The following is a 20,988-nucleotide window of genomic DNA, read 5'->3' on the forward strand; positions in this document are numbered from 1 at the left end:
TCAGGCAAACTGCAGCTCCGGTATCGAGCTGGAACGGTATCACTTGGCCGTTAATGGCCAAGTCCACAAAAAGTATATTGTCCTGCTGACGATCAGAGCGACTGTCTCATGCAACGTGAACTGACACTGGTACAGAATCACTTGCGACTTGACATTATTTCTGGCGACATCGACTCACACAATTTGTGGGACGAACACAGTCACTGTCAGAGAGAGTGGCACTGGGCGGAGTGGAATGAACTACATGAAATCCCATGGGCGAAGGTGTACGAGCCCGAGTATTCTTGGTTCGATGCCGGCGCAAAGCAAAGGGCCTGGAATGGTTGTGAGTGTCTGATCTGAGCTTTTTCTGGCAAACACTTTGAATATGTCGTTTTTTATTACAGAAAAAGCAAATAGCTTGGCGTGACGGGCAATTCTCACGCGAATGTCTAGTTGCACACTGCGGGCATGATTTTATCACTGCATTTGCTCGCTTGCGCGGCACACGTGGTGGGGAGCTTGGCGGCAGCTGCGTGGACAGGCGCGAGGGCTGTTTACTGTTCCGTGCAGCTCGCCCGGCGGGTCGGTTAATGTGACACACGGCTGGTGAAGTTTCAAATGATTCCTGAGCAAAGTCAAGTTTGTCTTGCCAATCCAACATGTCCACCACTTGTTGAAGGGAGGGATAGACTAGTTTCAAAATCTGTTCCCATATACGAACATCAGAAACGTTCTGTGCAGTAGCATCACGTACCATAGTATATGAATAAGGGAGTCTGTATTCACATTCAAAAGCACAATCCCTAGTAAGCCCTTGCAAGGTTGCAACCCACTCCTGATTAGTCTGACCGTCTGTACGTTTTGTATGAAAGAACGTATACCGTTTGGCAACTACATCGACTGATTCTTTGAAATATGCATCTAATGCAGACAAAATTTCTTCGTAGGACAGAGTTGCTACGTCGCGTCGGGGAAACAATTTGACTATCACACAGTACATGGACACGCCGACGCATGATAATAAGAAAGGCTGCCGCTCATTACCTTGAATTCTGTAGGCGGCGAGATGGAATCCAAATTGGCGTGACCACTCCGTCCAGCTTTCCAGTGCCGCATCAAAAGGACGAAAAGGTGGTGCAACTGCGTGGTGTGGCTGCGGTAGCGGTGGAGCGGCGGCTACTGCATCGCTTTGCATTGCGCGTTGACCCTGGACGAGCTGTCGAAGGGCATCCAATAAGGCCTGCGTCTGCCGATTCTGCAAGCGATAAAATTCGGACAGTACATCTGGAGATTGTGGCGAAGCCATGACAAGTAAATTAGGGCAACAGCAAGACGAACGCAAAATCCCATCCTGGTCGCCAAAGTGTTGTGACTTGGCAAGACAGCCAAGCCACTATGAGATAGCTGAAAGGCACGGGTTTAAGCTCACGCAGGCTGGCATGAGGTCTGGAACAGTTAAAGGAGTTGAGTCTAGTAAAAAAAGTACGTAGCTTCTGGAATACTTAACTTTAATCCATAATTGGTGAACATCGGTCTGACGGTAAATACATCGCAAGTTAAATAGCAAATGATAATGGCGCCTTGCTAGGTCGTAGCAAATGACGTAGCTGAAGGCTATGCTAACTATCGTCTCGGCAAATGAGAGCGTAATTTGTCAGTGAACCATCGCTAGCAAAGTCTGCTGTACAACTGGGGCGAGTGCTAGGAAGTCTCTCTAGATCTGCCGTGTGGCGGCGCTCGGTCTGCAATCACTGACAGTGGCGACACGCGGGTCCGACGTATACTGACGGACCGCGGCCGATTTAAAGGCTACCACCTAGCAAGTGTGGTGTCTGGCGGTGACACCACACTCTTACCTAGGAAAAGATGTATTTTTAACACGAGGATACGGGAAAATCCGGGATTGTTTTCTCTTGTCAGCGTACACACCCTGTTATAGTACACAAACTAATTAATACATTCACTCGTGTTTGCCTTATGTGACAAACTCACAAAGTTTTGTTTGTATGTTTTCCACATTGTCGTGTGTGAAGCGTAATGACAACGGTTCAAGAAATGGCTTTGTGTGTGGAATGGTTTATTCAGACGAATTCTGGCACGCACGTTCAAAGGAACTTTCAAACTGGGTATAGGAACCACCCTCCTTCACGGAAGTCGATACGCTGGCAGTATAGGAATTTTACGCAGACACAAAGCATTACTGTGAGGTGTAATACAGGCCGACCTGGAACAAGTGAGGCCAACACAGAACAGATACGGTTGGCGTTTCAACGCTCTGTTCGGAGTATACATAGAGTTTGAATACAGACTGGATGTCGTGCGTGCCACCACAGGCGCACTCGCCGAAACTGATTGAACTGCATAAAAACTCTGTAGATAGTCTGTTTCGTACGTCAAAAGCGTTGTAAACATCTTAATTACTTCGGACGCTGTAATACATTAAACTTAGACAGCAACTTTGGAGACACGCTGTACAAGCATCAAGGGTGTATTACCAATGCTAATCTGTATTTGGAACTCCTTGAATAATAATGTCGGCTGCTGAGTGATAAGGTAATTGGTAGGTTTCCTAATAGTGTTTCATTGACTCGTGGATTTCGCAGTTCGTGGTCTAGTGGCTACCTTTGCTGCCTCTGGATCACGGGGTCCCGGGTCCGATTACAGGCCGGGTTGGGGATTCTTCTCTGCCTGGGAACTGGGTGTTTGTGTTGTCCCCATCATTTCATCGTCATCATTCGTGACAGTGGCCAAATTGGACTGAGTAAACTATTTGGACTGTGTAAGAATTGGGACTTTGTAAAGGGCGCTGATGACCACGCAGTTGAGCGCCCCACAAAACCAAACATTATCATCATCATCATTGACTCAATGATCCTCCTGCTTGTCGAAGCCTAAGGACAACCTGTGATCAAAAGTACGTTCCTTCGTCCTTCCATAATTTTGCTCTGGTACTCGAAAATTTCACCTCTTCCTGTGTCTCAGGCTGTACCGTTTTGGTCTGAGTGCGTCTTACGAACTAGTTACAGTGATGTGCAAAAACATTATAGATTTGTTTCATTCCTACGCCGGAAAACTACATTATGGAGTTCCTCTGTAGAATAAGTAAGCTGAGCTTACGAGGTACGAGAAAGGAAGAAATAAAATTTTGGTGGGAAACCAAAAAAAAGGAGAAGACAGGAACAAGAGAAGAGGACAAGTTTCTTTGTTTCCAAGAGTGATTATGGAACATAGGGACGGCTTGTAAACAGGCGACAAAGATTGTTTGTTTTCAGAGAGCACGAAGAAATATTATTAATTCTAAAGTATCTGGAAGACCATCTGAATTATTCGCTATGGCTGTTACACGTATGAATACACACTTGTATTCCGTCACTTACGAAGACGGTATGTAACCTTGTTTGTATCCTTTTACAACAGGAATTATCTTCATACTCGTGCTGTACTAGAATTACTACTGTAGCATCTGCTGTTAGTTAGTTTCACGTTCATGGATTATTTTGGACGATAAATCGTAGTGATTGGGAAGAGACATTTTACATTAATTTGTAACTATGGCTAAATGCCATACTTACTTAAAGTTTATTTTATTTATTTATTTTTTTAATGTGCAGATGTGAGTTAGTAATTCCTACCCACCACCTTTTACTATGACAATAACATTCTTCCATGAAATAGGAGTTGTGAAGGAGAAACATTTTCCGTTTTTTTCAGATTTTACTTTCTACATCTACATCTACATGGATACTCTGCAAATCACATTTAAGAGCTTGGCAGAGGGTTCATCGAAACACCTTCACAATTCTCTATTGTTCCAATCTCATATAGCGCGCGGAAAGAACCCGCGCTCTGATTTCCCTTATTTATCGTGGTGATCGTTTATCCCTATGTAGGTTGGTGTCAACAAAATCTTTCCGCATTCGGAGGAGAAAGTTGGTGATTCGAATTTCATGAGAAGTTTCCGTCGCAACGAAAAACGCCTTTCTTTCAGTGATATCCATCCCAAATCCTGTATTATTTCAGTGACACTCTCTCCCATATTTCGCGATAATACAAAACGTGCTGCCCTTCTTTGAACTTTTTTGATGTACTCCGTCAATCCTACCTGATAAAGATCCCGCTCTACGCAGCAGTATTCTAAAAAGGACAGACAAGCGTAGTGTAGGCAGTCTCCTCAGTAAATCTGTTACATTTTCTAAGGGTCCCACCAATAAAACGCAGTCTTTGGTTAGCCTTCCCCACAGCATTTTCTATGTGTTCCTTCCAATTTAAGTTGTTCGCAATTGTAGTTCCTAGGTATTTAGTTGAATTTACGGCCTTTAGATTTGACTGATTTTCGTGTAATCGAGATTTAACGGATTCCTTTCAGTAATTATGGGGATGACCAAACACCTTTCGTTATTTAGGGTCAACTGCCAATTTCCGAACCATTCAGATATCTTTTCTAAATCTTTTTGCAATTTTTTTTTATCTTCTGATGACTTTATTTGTCGATAAACGACAGCGTCATCTGCAAACAACCTAAGACGGCTGCTCAAATTGTCTCTCAAATAGTTTATATACATACGGAACAGCAAAGGGCCTACAACACTGCCTTGGGGAACGCCAGAAACCACTTCTGTTTTACTCGATGACTTTCCGTCAAACACTACGAACTATGAACTCTTTGTCAGTAAATCACAAATCCAGTCACGTAACTTGACGATATTCCATGAGCACGTAATTTCACTACAAGCCGCTTGTGTGGTACGGTGTCATAAGCCTTCCGGAAATCGAGAAATACGAAATCCATCTGAAATCCCTTGTCAATAGCTCTCAACACTTCATGCGAATAAAGAGCTAGTTGTGTTTCTCAAGAACGATTTTTTTTGAAATCCATGTCGACTGTTTGTCAATAGACCGTTTTCTTCGAGGTAATTCATAATGTTCGAACACTATATATGTTCCAAAATCCAGCTGCATATCGACGTTAATGATATGTACCTGTAATTTAATGGATTACACCTCTTCAGAGATATCATTGGGCAAGTGGTCAAAAGTTTATAGTTACAGATTCTGCACCCCTTTTTGTGCTGGAGACAACCTTAAAAGTGAAGTACTGAATCGCATTTTTCTTTCTGGTATTTTAGTTATATACATCACTGTTTCTTTTGAACTGTAGTGGATTATTACCAGCAAACATCATGTGGGAATAAATGTACTGTGAATCAGTACTCAGAATACACAACTTGCAAAATATGTCAACTTAAAGATGTCTCTCTCCTCAAGATTTGCAATGATTCTGAGTGCAACTGGAACTAAATCAAGTTGTTTTTGGAGTTCTGAAATGTGTTTCTTCCAGTTTAAATTCCAAAAGATACGGACAACTTAGAATTTTAAATTTTTTACATTATTTACTATTTACCCGCACTGTTGTGTCTTTTTAAACTTGAGGGTGAGACCATTTGCAAAAAAAAAAAAAAAAAAAAAAAATGAAAAAAACAGTCAATGATGTTTTGATAAACATTGTTTACCATTCCTCCTGATTGTTTATGTATGCTTGGACTGATTACAATAATATTGTCACCTGCAAAAATAACTAATTCTACTTTTTGTGTATTAGAATGTCATTTAGGTGTGTGAGGAACAATAGCGTATTTAAGATTGAGCCTTTGGGAATCCCATACGCAATTTCCCTCCCAGTCAAAATTAAGTCCTCGGAATTGAATTACTAAGTACAGCTTCCAGCATTCTTTCTGCGTATGATATTATCCATCGGTTGGCTACGCCATCAGACCCGTAATACTTCAATTACTCTCGAGGAATACTGTGGAAGGAAGGAAGATACAGTCATATGCCTTAGATAGGTCACAGAAAATACCAGCCGGCGCTATTTTATTGTTTAAAGCTTGTAAAATTTGGTGGGTGAGCAGGTTTATGGCATACTCAGTAGAGCAACTCTTCTGAAACCCAAACAGTTATTTGTTGAGGATGTTATTGTTACTAAGGTGAGATACTGTTCTAGAATACATCACCTTCCCAAAGATTTTGGACGATAAACTCAGCAGTGAAACAGGTCGGTATTTACTGACATATCTCTTACCACCTTTCTTAAAGAGTATTTTAACAGTGGAGTATTTCAGCTGTAGTTTCGTTTGAAAACGGACGCAAGTCCCAAACTAGTCGCCATCAAAATCTAAAGAAGACTTCCTAATGCTACTTACGACGGTATTCTAATCATTTCTTTCATGAAATATTATTAAAACGAACTGATTGTAGTACGACTTCCATCTAGAAAATTAATTACAGAAAGTAGCCACAACTGCTTGTGTTTTGCGAACGTTGGTAGAATACGTTCAGCTCTAAAACTTACACTGACGAAAAGGTGCTATAGGAATTATAACTTTTTGGGGTCAAGCTCCATCTTTCAGCTCGACATTGTAGATCAATTCACTTCGGGCAATATTACCAACAGTTCATGATGTACGTAATATGAGACTGGGAAAAAATCACGTGTAACTTTTCGTAATGAAGATTAGTTTTTGTTGGTATAACCTTTTATAGTACCATAACATATAACACAATGTGATGGTCGACGTAACTTTAAACTGTGTGAATAGACGTGTAATTAAGTGGTGACCTAATTTCATTGTGTTACATTTGTAAGTAGGCTGTTTAGGGTTTTATATTGGTAACGCCACGTAGTGCTCTGTATGAAAATCACTGGCTGTGCTGTGTGCAGTCTGTGGCTGGTTAGCATTGTTCTAATATTCGCTATTGTAGTGTTGGGCATATGGCTGTTAACAGCGCGTAGCGTTGCGCAGTTGGAGGTGAGCCGCCAGCAATGGTTGATGTGGGGAGAGAGATGGCGGAGTTTTGAGAACGGATGATCTGGACGTGTGTCCATCAGAGACGGTAAATTTGTAAGACTGGATGTCATGAACTGATATATATTATGACTTTTGAACACTATTAAGGTAAATACATCGTTTGTTCTGTATCAAAAACCTTCATTTACTGACTATGCCTATCAGTAGTTAGTGCCTTCAGTAGTTAGAACCTTTTATTTAGCTGGCAGTAGTGGCGCTCGCTGTATTGCAGTAGTTCGAGTAACGAAGATTTTTGTGAGGTAAGTGATTCATGAAAGGTATAGGTTATTGTTAGTCAGGGCCATTCTTTTATAGGGGTTATTAAAATTCAGATTGCGTTGCGCTAAAAATATAGTGTGTCAGTTTAAGCACAGTCATTCATAAATTTTTCGAAGGGAACGTTTCACATTGAATGAAGTGAAGAGCATTTGTTGACAGTGGTTAATTTTACACGTGCCATGTCGAGATGAAAATAATTAAATTGAATTTACTCTGCAACTCAGAAGCACTGAAGCTGCACTCAGTTCTTCGTCTGTACCTTTCCTCAAATATGCAACAACCAGTATCAAGAGCATCAAATGTCATCTTTCCCCGGCAATAAATACAATTTCCGAAAGTATATAGTACCAATGTTGTTGAATAATTAGTATTCATGGGCTCAGAAATTCAAACAGTTACTCGAAGTACAGTGACACACCCAACCCATTCAACTCACGAAAACTGTAAACAAACCAACAATAAGCACTGTATACCAGCTGTCAAATTCGAATATCGTGCGGGCTGTGGTTCTCGGCCAATCAGAACAAACCACATTTATTACAGGTTCACATGGATGCTGCATAACACGGGTTTGAAAATCTGCTTACTTCAGAAAGTTACTTCCTTCTGACATGAGAAATCGGAATCTACAAAACATGGCAAATGCAGTGTATGAATGAGGGCATGTGTCCTACTCGGTGCACCCACGAAATACAGGGTGTACATAAAGTCCGGGAACACTTTCAATTATTTATTGCACAAGAGCCAAACATTGTACAGATATATGTATATATGTCATTTTGAAGAGAAACTTCCAGGGTTTCTTCTTCTTTTTTCATGTATACCGCCACAGCGTAGTTTGGTAATTTACCGATAGTCAGCGCTAGTCGCAAATATGGCGAGTTCAGTTGCGAACCGAGGATTCTGTGTGTTGGAGTTCGACAAAAACAAGTGTGTTACAGCTGTTCAACGGATGTTTAGAACCAAGTACGGTAGGAATCCACCAACAAGGAAGGCCATTTACGACTGGCCCAACAAATTCGTTACGACGGTAGAGAATAAGGGAAGCGACTGCCACAGTCGACGATGCCATGCTGGGACGGGTATGGCAAGAATTCGATTACAGTATTGACGTCTGCCGGGTCACTCATGATTCGCATACCGAATGAAAAAAAAAAAGAACTTTCAGAGTTTCTCTTCAAAATGCGATATGTATGACATCTATACAATATTTAGTTCTCATGCGATAAATAACTGAAAGTGTTCCCGCAATTTATGTAAACCCTGTAGTTTCAGATCTATGTTTAATATGACGCAGTTACACGATTATACACGTCAAAGCACAGTCTCTGACATTTTTAAACCTTATATATTGTTTCATTAGTGAGCAACCGATTTGCGCTGATTGCACACACGAAAACTCTACTGGTTCATCCACGAATAAAAGTGCAGCACACATTTCGCGTATCAGCCAATATTAAACACCTATTTATATCTGTTTATTGCAATATAGACAATTCATTTTCCTTGACTCCAGAATGTAATAACGAAATATCTGTGTATATCATATCTCTGCTTAAGCCGTACGTATGTTCCGCGATGTACAATGGCAATATAACAACGGTTCTTCCATTTCGACGAGCAGTCTTTCTCAGTTTCTGTTTACAATATGTTTTCATAACAGCGCTCCAGCTTTTGTGTACGATATTTGCTCCCGACGCGGTCTTCTGTGGATTTTTCATTTCTTATAGGCCTACACGAGAGGAGATGTATGAAAACGAATGAATCCCTTTGTCGCGTTCTCTATAGACATCTTTCAAGATCCTTTTTCAGCTCTGAGTCGGAGATCCAGTTGATTTAATATGAAGCGACACATACATGCAACGAAACCATAGCCATTATGGTTCCATTTTGATAGCACGCATTTCCATATGACTTTGTAGAAATGTTCAGTTCACAAGCACCGTGGAGAGACTACAAAAATAGTACGTATACAAGTAAAATAAGAAAATAAGTTCATGAAACTGGTATTACGTATGTCAAAACAATGTTTCTACGAAGTGCAGTCACATACGTTTACTCATCGTGAGAAATAACCCGGATTATATTGTTTATTCACCTTTAAAGTGGATTGGTGCTCTCAAGTTTTTAGACAGACACTACCCATTCAATTTGGTTTTTGGTCTTTCCCTGCTTTCGTTCCTCAACATATTTGAAAGCATAGTACAGCATCAAGGCACAGACCCTCTGTTGAATGTTGCACTGTGATGGTAGGTGAGGCAAATGCTTGGGGTATATTAAACCATATCATCCTTAGAGATGAACAATGTATGCTTAACTACACTATCTCACTCAGCGATAAATCTGTTTTGCAAGCCTTCGTAAGGAAAACAGTCACCTAGGTTTCCGTCTAACAAGCTTGGTAGCGCATTCAGTTTGATTTCAGTGGCAGGCTGACTATGGGTTGTAAATCAGCGCTCATCCTTCTCTGACCGACATCCGATCCATCGTAGCCAAATAGGATATGTCAAGATCTACCAGGAAAAGAAACAGAGCTCTGAACAAGCTCTTCGCTGTTGACACGAAGACGGATAAAATTATCTACTCTCTGTCTTCCTCGCAGGTAAACAACTTATCTCTTAGTATTTGCGTCTTCCAGTCAACATTACAGAGTTTGTTGCGGACTATGTGTGTAAAAACACGTCTCTTTCTAATCTGACGTCTTCAACAATACCTCAACCACGAATGTCAGAGCTTTGTCTCGTCGACTTCATGCTTGTATTTCTTCATTGGGAATAATTTTTCCTACGGTTAGACAGTCTTGTGTATTACTAGATTTTTATTGTGTTTTTATATTTGATTACGCACGCAGTTTGCACTGCGGTGACAAAAGCCATGGGATATGTATATACACAGATCCCGTACACAACGTGTAAAAGAGCTTCGGATTGGCAGAGCTCTCATTTGTACTCAGGTGATTCATGTTAAGGGTGGTAGGACGTCAAACGGGCCGTCTTGAAGCAGAAGAGACACCACAGGACAATTTAATTTCCACTGTCTATACATTTACGAATAAGTTCATAAAACTTTATAATCACGACCAGAAAGGATTAAGGATTCACAATCATAGCAGTGGAAGTTCGAAAAAATAGCAAAATAATTTTTTTACATGTGAAAGTTCATCATTTTTTCACGTCTATTGGCTGCGTTTGTTGCTATAGGTACACGTTTCTTCATAACTAATAGAGATTCTTCGATGAATTTTGTGCAGCATATACACCATACTTACAGGTGTATGAAACTCTAGAAATTATTTAATTTGTGAAAAAATGAATGTGCTGTTACATTTTAAACTTCAAGTTTAGAAAAAACTCAAATTTTATAGTTAATTATCTCAATTTTTACCACAGTTTTAATAGATTTGGAAAATTCTAGAGTTCCATACACCTGTACGTATAGTTTGTATGCTGTGCAAAATTCAAAGAAGAATCTCCCTTACTTATGAAGAAAAGTGTACCTATAGCAACAAATGCAGCCAATGGTAAGTGAAAAAAAGGTGAAACACAAAAGTAAAAAAAAAATTATATTCTTATATTTCTGAAATTCCACCGCTGTAAGTGTAAATCCTGAATCCTTTCTGGCCATTCTGAGAGTTTTATGAATTTATTTTTAAAAGTATAGACAGTGGAAATTAAAAATTCCTGTGGTGTCTCTCCTGCTCCAAGTCGTCCCGTATGACATCCTACCCCCCTTAAAAAGTTTCCAATGTGATTATGGCCTCATCATGGGAACTAACAGACTTCGAATGAGGAGTGGTTGTTGAAGCTAGACGCATGGGACCTTCCATTCCGGAAATCATTGGGACTTCAGTTTTCCGAATCCACAGCGTCAAGGGCGTTCCGAGAACTAATCTCAGGCATTACCTCTGGCCACGGATGACGCAATGGCCGATGGCCTTCACTTAATGACCGAGAGCAGCAGCGTTTGTGTAGAGTTGTCAGTGCTAACATACAAGCACCAATACGTGAAATAACAGCAGAAATCAATGTGGACGTACGACTAATGTCAGGACCGTGTGGCTGAAGCTGGCGTTAATGGGCTGTAGTAGCAATGACCGAAGCGAATGCCTTTGCTACCAACACGATATCTCCTGCAGCGCATCTACTGGGCTAGCGGCCACATCGGTTGGACCCTAGACGAATGAAAAACCATAGCCTGGTTATATGGGTCCCGATTTAAGTTCGTAAAATCTGATGGGTGGTGCAGACCCTGTGATACCATGGACCCAAGCTTATCTACAAGGCACTGTGCAAGCTGGTGGAAGTTCCATAATCCTGTGGACTGTGTTTACATGGAATGGACTGAGGCCTCTGGTCCAGCTGAACCGACTATTGATTACTTGGAGACCATTTTGAGTCATTCATGGACTTCATGTTCCCAAACAACGATGTATTTTTGATGTATAACGCGGGCCGCAATTGTTCGCTATTCGTTTGAAGAATCAGGTTGGATCACCCGACATGAATCCCAACGAACATTTATGGGACCTAATCGAGAGGTCAGTTAGTGCACAACATCCTGCACTAGCAACACTGTCACAATTATGGACAGCTATAGAGACAAAATAGTTGAACATTTTTGGAGGGGACTTTCAGTGACTTGAGTCGGGTTGTTGCTCTACGCCGGGCGCAAGAAGGTCCGATACGATATCAGGAGATTTCCATGACTTTTGTCACTTCAAAGTAATTATAACGGTACATCAAATATGGCTGGTATACTTCATTAACTCCTTTAACTTTTTATTTAGCACAACCAACCAAGGGAGACATCAGACGCAATTATGGCAGATGGAGAAGAAATCTTTAACAGAGAGCTACAATAGTTTCAGCTATTAGCTTAGACATGAGAAGCTGGCCTCTCAAATTGCTACTTCGGGAGCATTTGATTGCTGTCTTTGCTGCCGCCTTCAGTGCGAAGGCTGGATTGATTCGGCTGTCCTAGCTAGACCGTCATGTACAAAGCTCTTCATCTTTCAATAATTACTACAAAGTTTTCCACGTAAACTTGATCTCTGATCTCCTCCTTCGATTTTAAGACCCTCCCTCCTTCCTCACACACACACACACTTACACACACACACACACACACACACACACACACACACACACACACACGCACGCACACACACAATTGCCCCTATTACCAAATTAACTGTTCGCAAATATTTAGGACGTCTCCTATCAACCAACACTCTCTATTAGTCTAGTCATGAAATAAGTATATTTTTCTCCAGTTAGATTGAATGTCGTTTCATTAGTTATTCGATTTATTCTTCACACGTTCCACATTCTTCTGCAACATCACATTTCAAACGTTGCTACTCATTTGTCTGTGCTGTCCATCGCTGAAGTTTCACATCCATAAAATGCCACACTCTGAAAAATATTTGTCAGAAACGACTTCTTAATAGTGAAATTCATGTTCAATGTTACTAAAGTATTATTCTTTTCAGGGGAGGTTTCCTTGCTATTGCCAGTCTATGTGGCGTGTTACATTTATGACTAAATAACAAAACTCGTCCACAACTTTTAGTGCCTCATTTCTTCATGTAATTTCCCTCAACATCTCTTAATTCTAATCGACTGGACTCCATTACACTGTTCTTTTTTTTTACTTTCTTTGATGTTCAATTAATCTTCCAAGTCCTTTGACGTCTATGACGGAATTATGGTGTTATCAGTCAACCTAATAGCTTTTATTTCTTGATCCTGAATTTCACTTTCTTTTCCAAATTTCTCCTTTGCTTTGCTGTTTGCTGTATGTAAAGACTGACTAACTTAGCGAATAGAGTAAGAATTTGTCGCACTTAGGTCCCAATTACTACCTCCCGTTCATGTCTTTCTACTGTTGTAACAGCAGTTTGGTGTCTGTAAAATTTGTTGATAACCATCCCCTCAGCATACACTTTTTCTGAAGGCTTCAGAATTCCAAAACTACATTCCGATGTGTGCGTGTGAACTGTTCGCTCTGGTACCTGTAGAAGAAAATACTGACAACATGTGGAATGGTATGGATAAGTGGCTCATGTGCTGATGTATTCAGATGTAGTTTTTGCAGAGATAGATTAAATACATAGAAAATATATTGGAGGTGTTGATGTATGTGTATTACGAATACACAATGAAAAGTTGTGTACGACCTCTGAAGAGACGATGGAAATACCAGGCAACTCATAAACTGATGACTTGACGAAAAGGAAACAATGAGGTGCTTAACAGAACCACACAAATCGCCCTCACGATAAACATCTAACGTTGCGGCATCTACAAAGCACAGTTTACTCCTATAGCCTTATATACTCAAATCTGTACCTAATCCAGCTAACAACCTAAATTTGGTGAAAGCGATGCATTGTACTTCTCTTGAAACCTTCCTGTCGAATAAATAAAAGAAATAATAATTGAACTTAATGCGTTTAGACGATAACCTTCCCGTGTAGAATTTAACAATTTAACTTACTTTCCATCTAATGAAAGAAAGAAAGAGAACTGAACTTTTTGTGACTCGCAGCTTTCCTGTCTGGACTTGCTTCTGACAACGTGTCTGATCTGATTGTCTTTAGCGTACACAGTGTTGTACGCCTTGTGCCTTTACGCCATGACCCTTAGTACTGGTTGTCTATGCAGTGCATCTGAAAAAAATGCATATATATTTTCCTTAGCTTTTATTTTACGTGGTCGCCTCTGGATAACTTCATCGGACTGCATGTCTGAATATGCACACTGTGCTGTATTGTTGATATTGATTCGGGTTGGCATTTTTACTGGAATTGTAAATACTTGAACTAAAAGTGTATTTATTTTTCATTTGCTTTCTTGATTGAAGTTACTGGTGAAAAATTCAATGTCATTATTAAATAAACAAAAGCTAAATCTTGTGGTTACTGGGTTCAATGAAAAATAATACGATATTGACTGAGATAAACTGATCTATTCTGAAAATGATTGAGTATAAATTTTTAACTCTTTATAAAGATTCAATTTATAACGTCGAGTTGTAGTGATGTAGTCGTCAGTTGTGAGTCGTCTATTGTCAGTCATAACATAAGTTTTGTTTAAAATTGTGTATCAAACATCGCCATGTAGATGGTAGAATAAAAAAATTTTGTATATTGTACAGAGTGGGAATCGTTGTAATGGTGTATGCCTTTAACATGTTTACATGTATATATGTGTCGTGAAAGATGCCATATTCTTGCAAAAAATGATGTAGCTGCAAAGCAAGGTAAACATTGACTAACGTAAACATTGTAAACGTTTTAATGTGTTTTTTCCATCCATAGTACTGCGATGTGTCACATGCTAGCAAAATTATTCATTAACATTATATATTTCTTGTATACTAACATACACATTGCCCTCCGGTATCTGTAACTTGCGTCAGCTCTCTGCGTCACCTATTACAAAGCATTCAAAATTAAATACCGTCAGCACACGTCATGATTTCAAAAAACATCTTCTGATAATTCTCGTCAGCTCTCGGTATGACCTACAAAACATTTTATCATAATATTATTTTCTGGAAAATCTCGTCGGCTCCTGGCATGACCTATAAAAATGGCTCTAATGGCTCTGAGCACTATGGGACTTAACATCTGAGGTCATCAGTCCCCTAGAACTTAGAACTACGTAAACCTAACTAACCTAAGGACATCACACACATCCATGCCCGAGGCAGGATTCGAACCTGTGACCTCAGTGGTCGCGTGGTTCCAGACTGTAGCGCCTAGAACCGCTCGGCCACCCCAGCCGGCCAAAATACCAAGATGAACAAAATATCTTCCGGCTGCTTTCAGGTGTGAACTTGTAATGGAGGTAACCATTAACATTGCATAATGAAGTTGCGATATTACATACGGTCTTCATAGACATTTTCCTTGTTTTAAAGACAATGAATCAACAAAAAGGAAATCTTTTACATGTTTTCAAACAACTCATGCAAGAATCCCGACCGCTCGATAGTGTAAGTAACTTTCAGCCACCTCCCATCAACTGGAGTGCGTGGTAGGTATTTAGTCGAACTTCCGTCAACGCTCCTTTTGTCGGCTAAGCCAATATCTACCATCGCAGAGTGAAGGGGCAGACACCCTGAAGTCCATTGTTACTAATGCACAATTTTTTTATACAATCTGCATTATCAGTTTATTTATTGCTGAAAAAATCAATGTTTTCTTAAGTTATCATGACACTTTATGCAACAAAGGTAATTTTATTTGTATGCTATCAGTGCACAAATTCAAAAGTCGTTTCATTAGCTGTATCTTGTCTTGAAGTTAAGAAATGTTTCACATGTTTCTCTTGCCTTGGCGTAGTGTTATTAAGCACACCTCTGTTACACAGAATGTGCGGCGAAATATACTAGGAGTCCGCTTTCATGAACTGTTACTATCTTTCTGCGATACAATGTAATTAGCCACAGCTGAATCGTTTGACTGGGGCAGCCCTTGTGAACATATTTTATGCCTGGAATATACCATTATTGGTTTGTTGTGTTATGTGGCTTTGTTCGCTGCTCAAGCGCGCTGAAACTACCTCTGCTGCACATTTGCGTTTCATTCTGTCCCTCTATGTGGTATGGAATAAAGTTTTCTAAGTTAACAAATGTTTCACATTGGAGATATGATGGTTTACTTTGGATTTATTGTAACGTATCGTTTCAACATGCACTAGATTGACGTGAGGAATTTTGGGAATCCTGTATAGGCCTGGAAAGATGTTCTTGTTGTTCTTGTGGTCTTCAGTCCTGAGACTGGTTTGATGCAGCTCTCCGTGCTACCTATCCTGTGCAAGCTTCTTCATTCCCAGTACCCACTGCAATCTACATCCTTCTGAATCTGCTTAGTGTATTCATCTCTTGGTCTCCCTCTACGATTTTTACCCTCCACACTGCCCTCCAATGCTAAATTTCTGCTTCCCTGATGCCTCAGAACATGTCCTACCAACCGGTCTTGTCAAGTTGTGCCACAAACTCCCCTTCTCCCCAATTCTATTCAATACCTCTTCATTAGTTATGTGATCTACCCATCTAATCTTCAGCATTCTTCTGTAGAACCACCTTTCGAAAGCTTCTATTCTCTTCTTGTCCAAACTATTTATCGTCAATGTTTCACTTCCATACATGGCTACACTCCATACAAATACTTTCAGAAACGACTTCCTGACATTTAAATATATACTTGATGTTAACAAATTTCTCTTCCTCAGAAACGCTTTCCTTGCTATTGCCAGTCTACATTTTATATCCTCTCTACTTCGACCATCATCACTTACTTTGCTCCCCAAATAGCAAAACTCCTTTACTACTTTAAGTGTCTCATTTCCTAATATAATTCCCTCAGCATCGCCTGAGTTAATTCGACTACATTCCATTATCCTCGTTTTGCTTTTGTTGATGTTCATCTTATATCCTCCCCTCAAGACACTGTCCATTCCGTTCAACTGCTCTTCCAAGTCCTTTGCTGTCTCTGACAGAATTACAATGTCATCGGCGAACCTCAAAGTTTTTATTTCTTCTCCATGGATTTTAATACCTACTCTGAAATTTTCTTTTGTTTCCTTTACTGCTTCCTCAATATACAGGTTGAATAACATCGGGGAGAGGCTACAACCCTGTCTCACTCCCTTCCCATCCACTGCTTCTCTTTCATGCCCCTCGACTCTTATAACTGCCATCTGGTTTCTGTACAAATTGTAAATAGCCTTTCGCGCCCTGTATTTTACCCCTGCCACCTTTAGAATGTGAAAGATAGTATTCCAGTCAACATAGTCAAAAGCTTTCTCTAAGTCAACAATGGATAGAAACGTAGGTTTGCCTTTCCTTAATCTGTATTCTACGATAAACCGTAGGGTCGGTATTGCCTTTCATGTTTCAACATTTCAACGGAATCCAAACTGACCTTCCCCAAGGTCGGCTTGTACCGGTTCATTCATATTTGTGTAAAGAATTCGTGTTAGTATTTTGCAGCCGTGACATATTAAACTGATATTTCGGTGATTTTCACACCAATCAACACTTGCTGTCTTTGGGATTCTTCTTGAAGTCTGAGGATATTACGCCTGTCTCATAAATCTTGCTCACCAGATGGAAGAGTTTCGTCAGGGCTCGCTCTCCCAAGTCTATCAGTAGTTCAAACGGAATGTTGTCTGCTACCTGGGCCTTGTTTCCTCTTAGGTCTTTCAGTGCTCTGTCAAACCCTTCACACAGTATCATACCTTCCATTTCATCTTCATGTACGTCCTCTTTTATTTCCATAATATTGTCCTCAAGTACATCGTCCTTGTATAGACACTCTATATACTCCTTCCAATTTTCTGCTTTCCCTTCTTTGCTTAGAACTGGGTTTCCGTCTGAGCTCTTGATATTCATAGAAATGGTTCTCTTTTCTCCAAAGGTCTCTTTAATTTTCCTGTAGGCAGTATCTATCTTTCCCCTAGTGAGATAAGCCACTACATCCTTACATTTGTCCTCTAGCCATCCCTGCTTAGCCACTTTGCACTTCCTGTCGATCTCATTTTTGAGACGTTTGAATTCCTTTTTGCCTGCTTCATTTACTGCATTTTTATATTTTCTCCTTTCATCAATTAAATTCAATATTTCTTCTGTTACCCAAGGATTTCTACTAGCCCTCGTCTTTTCACCTACGTGATCTTCTGCTGCCTTCACTACTTCATCCCTCAGAGCTACCCATTCTTCTTCTACTGTATTTCTTTCCCCCATTCCTGTCAATTGTTCCCGTATGCGCTCCCTGAAACTCTGTACAACCTCTGGTTTAGTTAGTTTCTCCAGGCCGCATCTCCTTACATTCCCACCTTCTTGCAGTTTCTTCAGTTTTAATCTATAGTTCATAACCAATAGATTGTGGTCAGAGTCCACATATGCCCCTGGAAATTTCTTACAATTTAAAACTTGGTTCCTAAATCTCTGTCTTACCATTACATAATGTATCTGATACCTTGGAAAGATAATGAGTGCGAACTAATACTTTGTCACCAATCTCATAATTTTTAGTTTTACTTACCTGCCTCTGTTGTTTCTTTCAACGCTCTGCAGCTGTTTTGATGTTGTCAAGCGCAGTATCTATTATTTCGTGGTGATGGAATCTGCACTTTTTCGGAAAAGTAATCATATCACTGATTTTATTTGGTGGTTCTCTGTTCTTTAGAATTACTGTCAGTGAAAGCATTGTTGATTCATTTGGGATTGCGTTTATTACCTCTTGAAATTGTGAAATGTTTTTGTCCCAGGTGGTATGCTTCCTGCGGCAATAGATTCTGCATAGTTTCCCTATTTCTTTCATCATTTTTTCGAATGGACTGGATGAATTGTGGTATCTAGATATATATACTAATGATATGTTTCTTCCTTCTAACATTCGTGTCCATTTTTCTGATTTGAATTGCGGCCCATTATCTGAAATGGCCTTTTGTACATAGGCTACAGCTGATAAAAAATCTGTTACGATGCTTTTGATACTGTTTTTGCAGTTGCTTTATCTAGTTGGGAAAATGTATCAAAATTTGATGTTATTTCTACGGCTACAAAAGTATAACTGAACCCTTTGTTTGTCCTGGGGATTTGACCAAAAAGATCCACTGCTGCCATATGTCAGCCTAGCAGGTATTATGGGGTACAGTGGTGGAATGTGAGGTACTCTCGATGATTTTGCTTTATGGCATATCTTACAGGTTGCTATAACCCTGCGAATGCGTTTGTCCATGTTGTTAAACTGACAACTTTGTCTAAGAATCAGAAAATTTTTTCTGGCTCCATAGTGTGCATAACTTAAGTGGGTATACCATATCAATTTATTTATTAGCTCTTCTGGAATGCACAGTAGGCAATTGTTGTTGTTTGGGTACGGGCGGCGAAATAGAATATTATTACGTATCGTGTAGTAGTTTGCAATTTTTTTGTTACCATTGTCCTGCCAAAGCGTTATGATTCCTTTCAGAGTTTTGTATTTCTTCGGCAGTCTCGCTATTTCCTTTAGCGATGATGAAATAAAATTTTCGAAGGTGACTTGCTGTATATGCATTAAACTGTAGTTTGTTTGACAGAAAGTATTTTCTCTCTCCCGTCGTTTGCTGTTGACCGATCTTGACAGTGCGTTCGCTACAATGTTCTGTCTGCCGGGAATGTGGATTCTTGTAAAGTAGAATTTCTGTGAATATAGTTTCCAACGGCTCAATCTGTCATGGGTGAATTTGGCTGACAGTAAAAATTGTATCGCTCTGTGGTCAGTATAGACTGTTGTGTGCCTTCTGTACAGATAATGGAGGAACCTTTTGAATGCCCAAACTACACATTGTGTCTCTGATTCCTTTACGGAATAATTACGTTCGGCTGATGAAAGTGTTCTGCTTGCAAACAGAATGTGTTTGATGACTGTTTTACCGTCTTCCTCTATTTACTGCTAAATATGCACTCCAAATGCGGTTATTGAGCTGTCAGTTGCAAATTGGAAAGATTTTTGTTGGGTCTGAAACTGATAGTAAAGGTGCGTTTAGTAATGCGTTTTTCAGATTTTCGAATTCGGATTCGACTTGTTCATTCCAGGACCAAATTGTGTTTTTGCTTGTTAATTGGAATAACAAGAGAGTGTCTAGAGCTTTGTAATGTATGAACTTACGAAACTAGTTAATTAGGCTTAGAAAGCTCCGAAGCTCCTTTTTGTTTGTTGGGACAATGATGTCATGTAACGCTTGCAGTTCATCAGGATCTGTTGCAATGCATTTTTCTGAAATTATGAGACCCAGAAATTTTATTGCGGCTTTTCCAAATTCTGATTTACTGAGGTTTACTGTTACACCTTCTTGCTGGAATATTCTCAGCAAATGTTCAAGAGTATGGTTATGCTGTTCCCAATTAGCTTCTGCAATGAGAATATCATCTACGTATGTTGTGATTTTGTTTTTAAGTTATTCTGGGAGTGTTGTGTTCGTGCCTCTTATAAATGCGACTGAAGAAATCGTTAATCCAAATAGAAGTTTACAGAACTGATAACATTCCCCAAACCAAAGGAAGCCGTGTATTTTCTACAGTTTGGGTGTAGCTCGATTTGCCAAAATTCGGATTTTAAGTCTAGGGTCGTGTAAATGGAAGTGTCATGGAATTTCTGTAATCACTCCTCAAGTGTCTGTGGGTGGTCGGTTTCTGTAATTGTTATGTTGTTCACTTGACGTGAATCAAGAACTAAACGAAGTGACCCATCCTTCTTTTTTACAATATGCAAAGGATTCATATACTGGGTGGCTGCTGGTTCAATTATTCCTTGTTTAAGCATTGCTTATAATTCCTTCTTTACCTCACCTGTATGTATGTGTGGAATGGGATAATGTTTTACTTTAAAAGTTTCATGTGGTTTTACCTGGAATTCATACATGAATCCTGGCATAGTTCCTGGAATGTTATTAAAGACTGTTTTATGCTGCACAAGAATATTCTCTAATTCTGCACGCTCTGTTTTGGTATTCGTCATACTTTACCATACTTTGCAAGCAATTTTTTCCATTACATTGTATTTATGGTCCTCTGGGATATCGCCATTATTTACATCTGTGTATAATGTTAAATAACAACCATTGTCGGAAGAATCTGGAATAATTTCTATCCTATTAATGCTTTGTTCTTCCGTTGATAATGTATTTTGGAATAACAGTACAATTTCCTCGTCTCCATTATGTAGTGTTAGATATGACAGTTTAAAATCGACATTGCGTCGTACTTCGCGAGGAAATTTACTCCTAATATGACGTCTGTTGCAATAGTGGAACTATCCAACAATTAGTGTAAAATGTTCTTCCTGCAAGAATAAATGATAACTGTGTCTGTCTCTTTACTTCTA

The sequence above is a fragment of the Schistocerca piceifrons genome, chromosome 7 (genome assembly GCF_021461385.2).
Source record: "Schistocerca piceifrons isolate TAMUIC-IGC-003096 chromosome 7, iqSchPice1.1, whole genome shotgun sequence".
Classification (NCBI taxonomy): Eukaryota; Metazoa; Arthropoda; class Insecta; order Orthoptera; family Acrididae; genus Schistocerca; species Schistocerca piceifrons.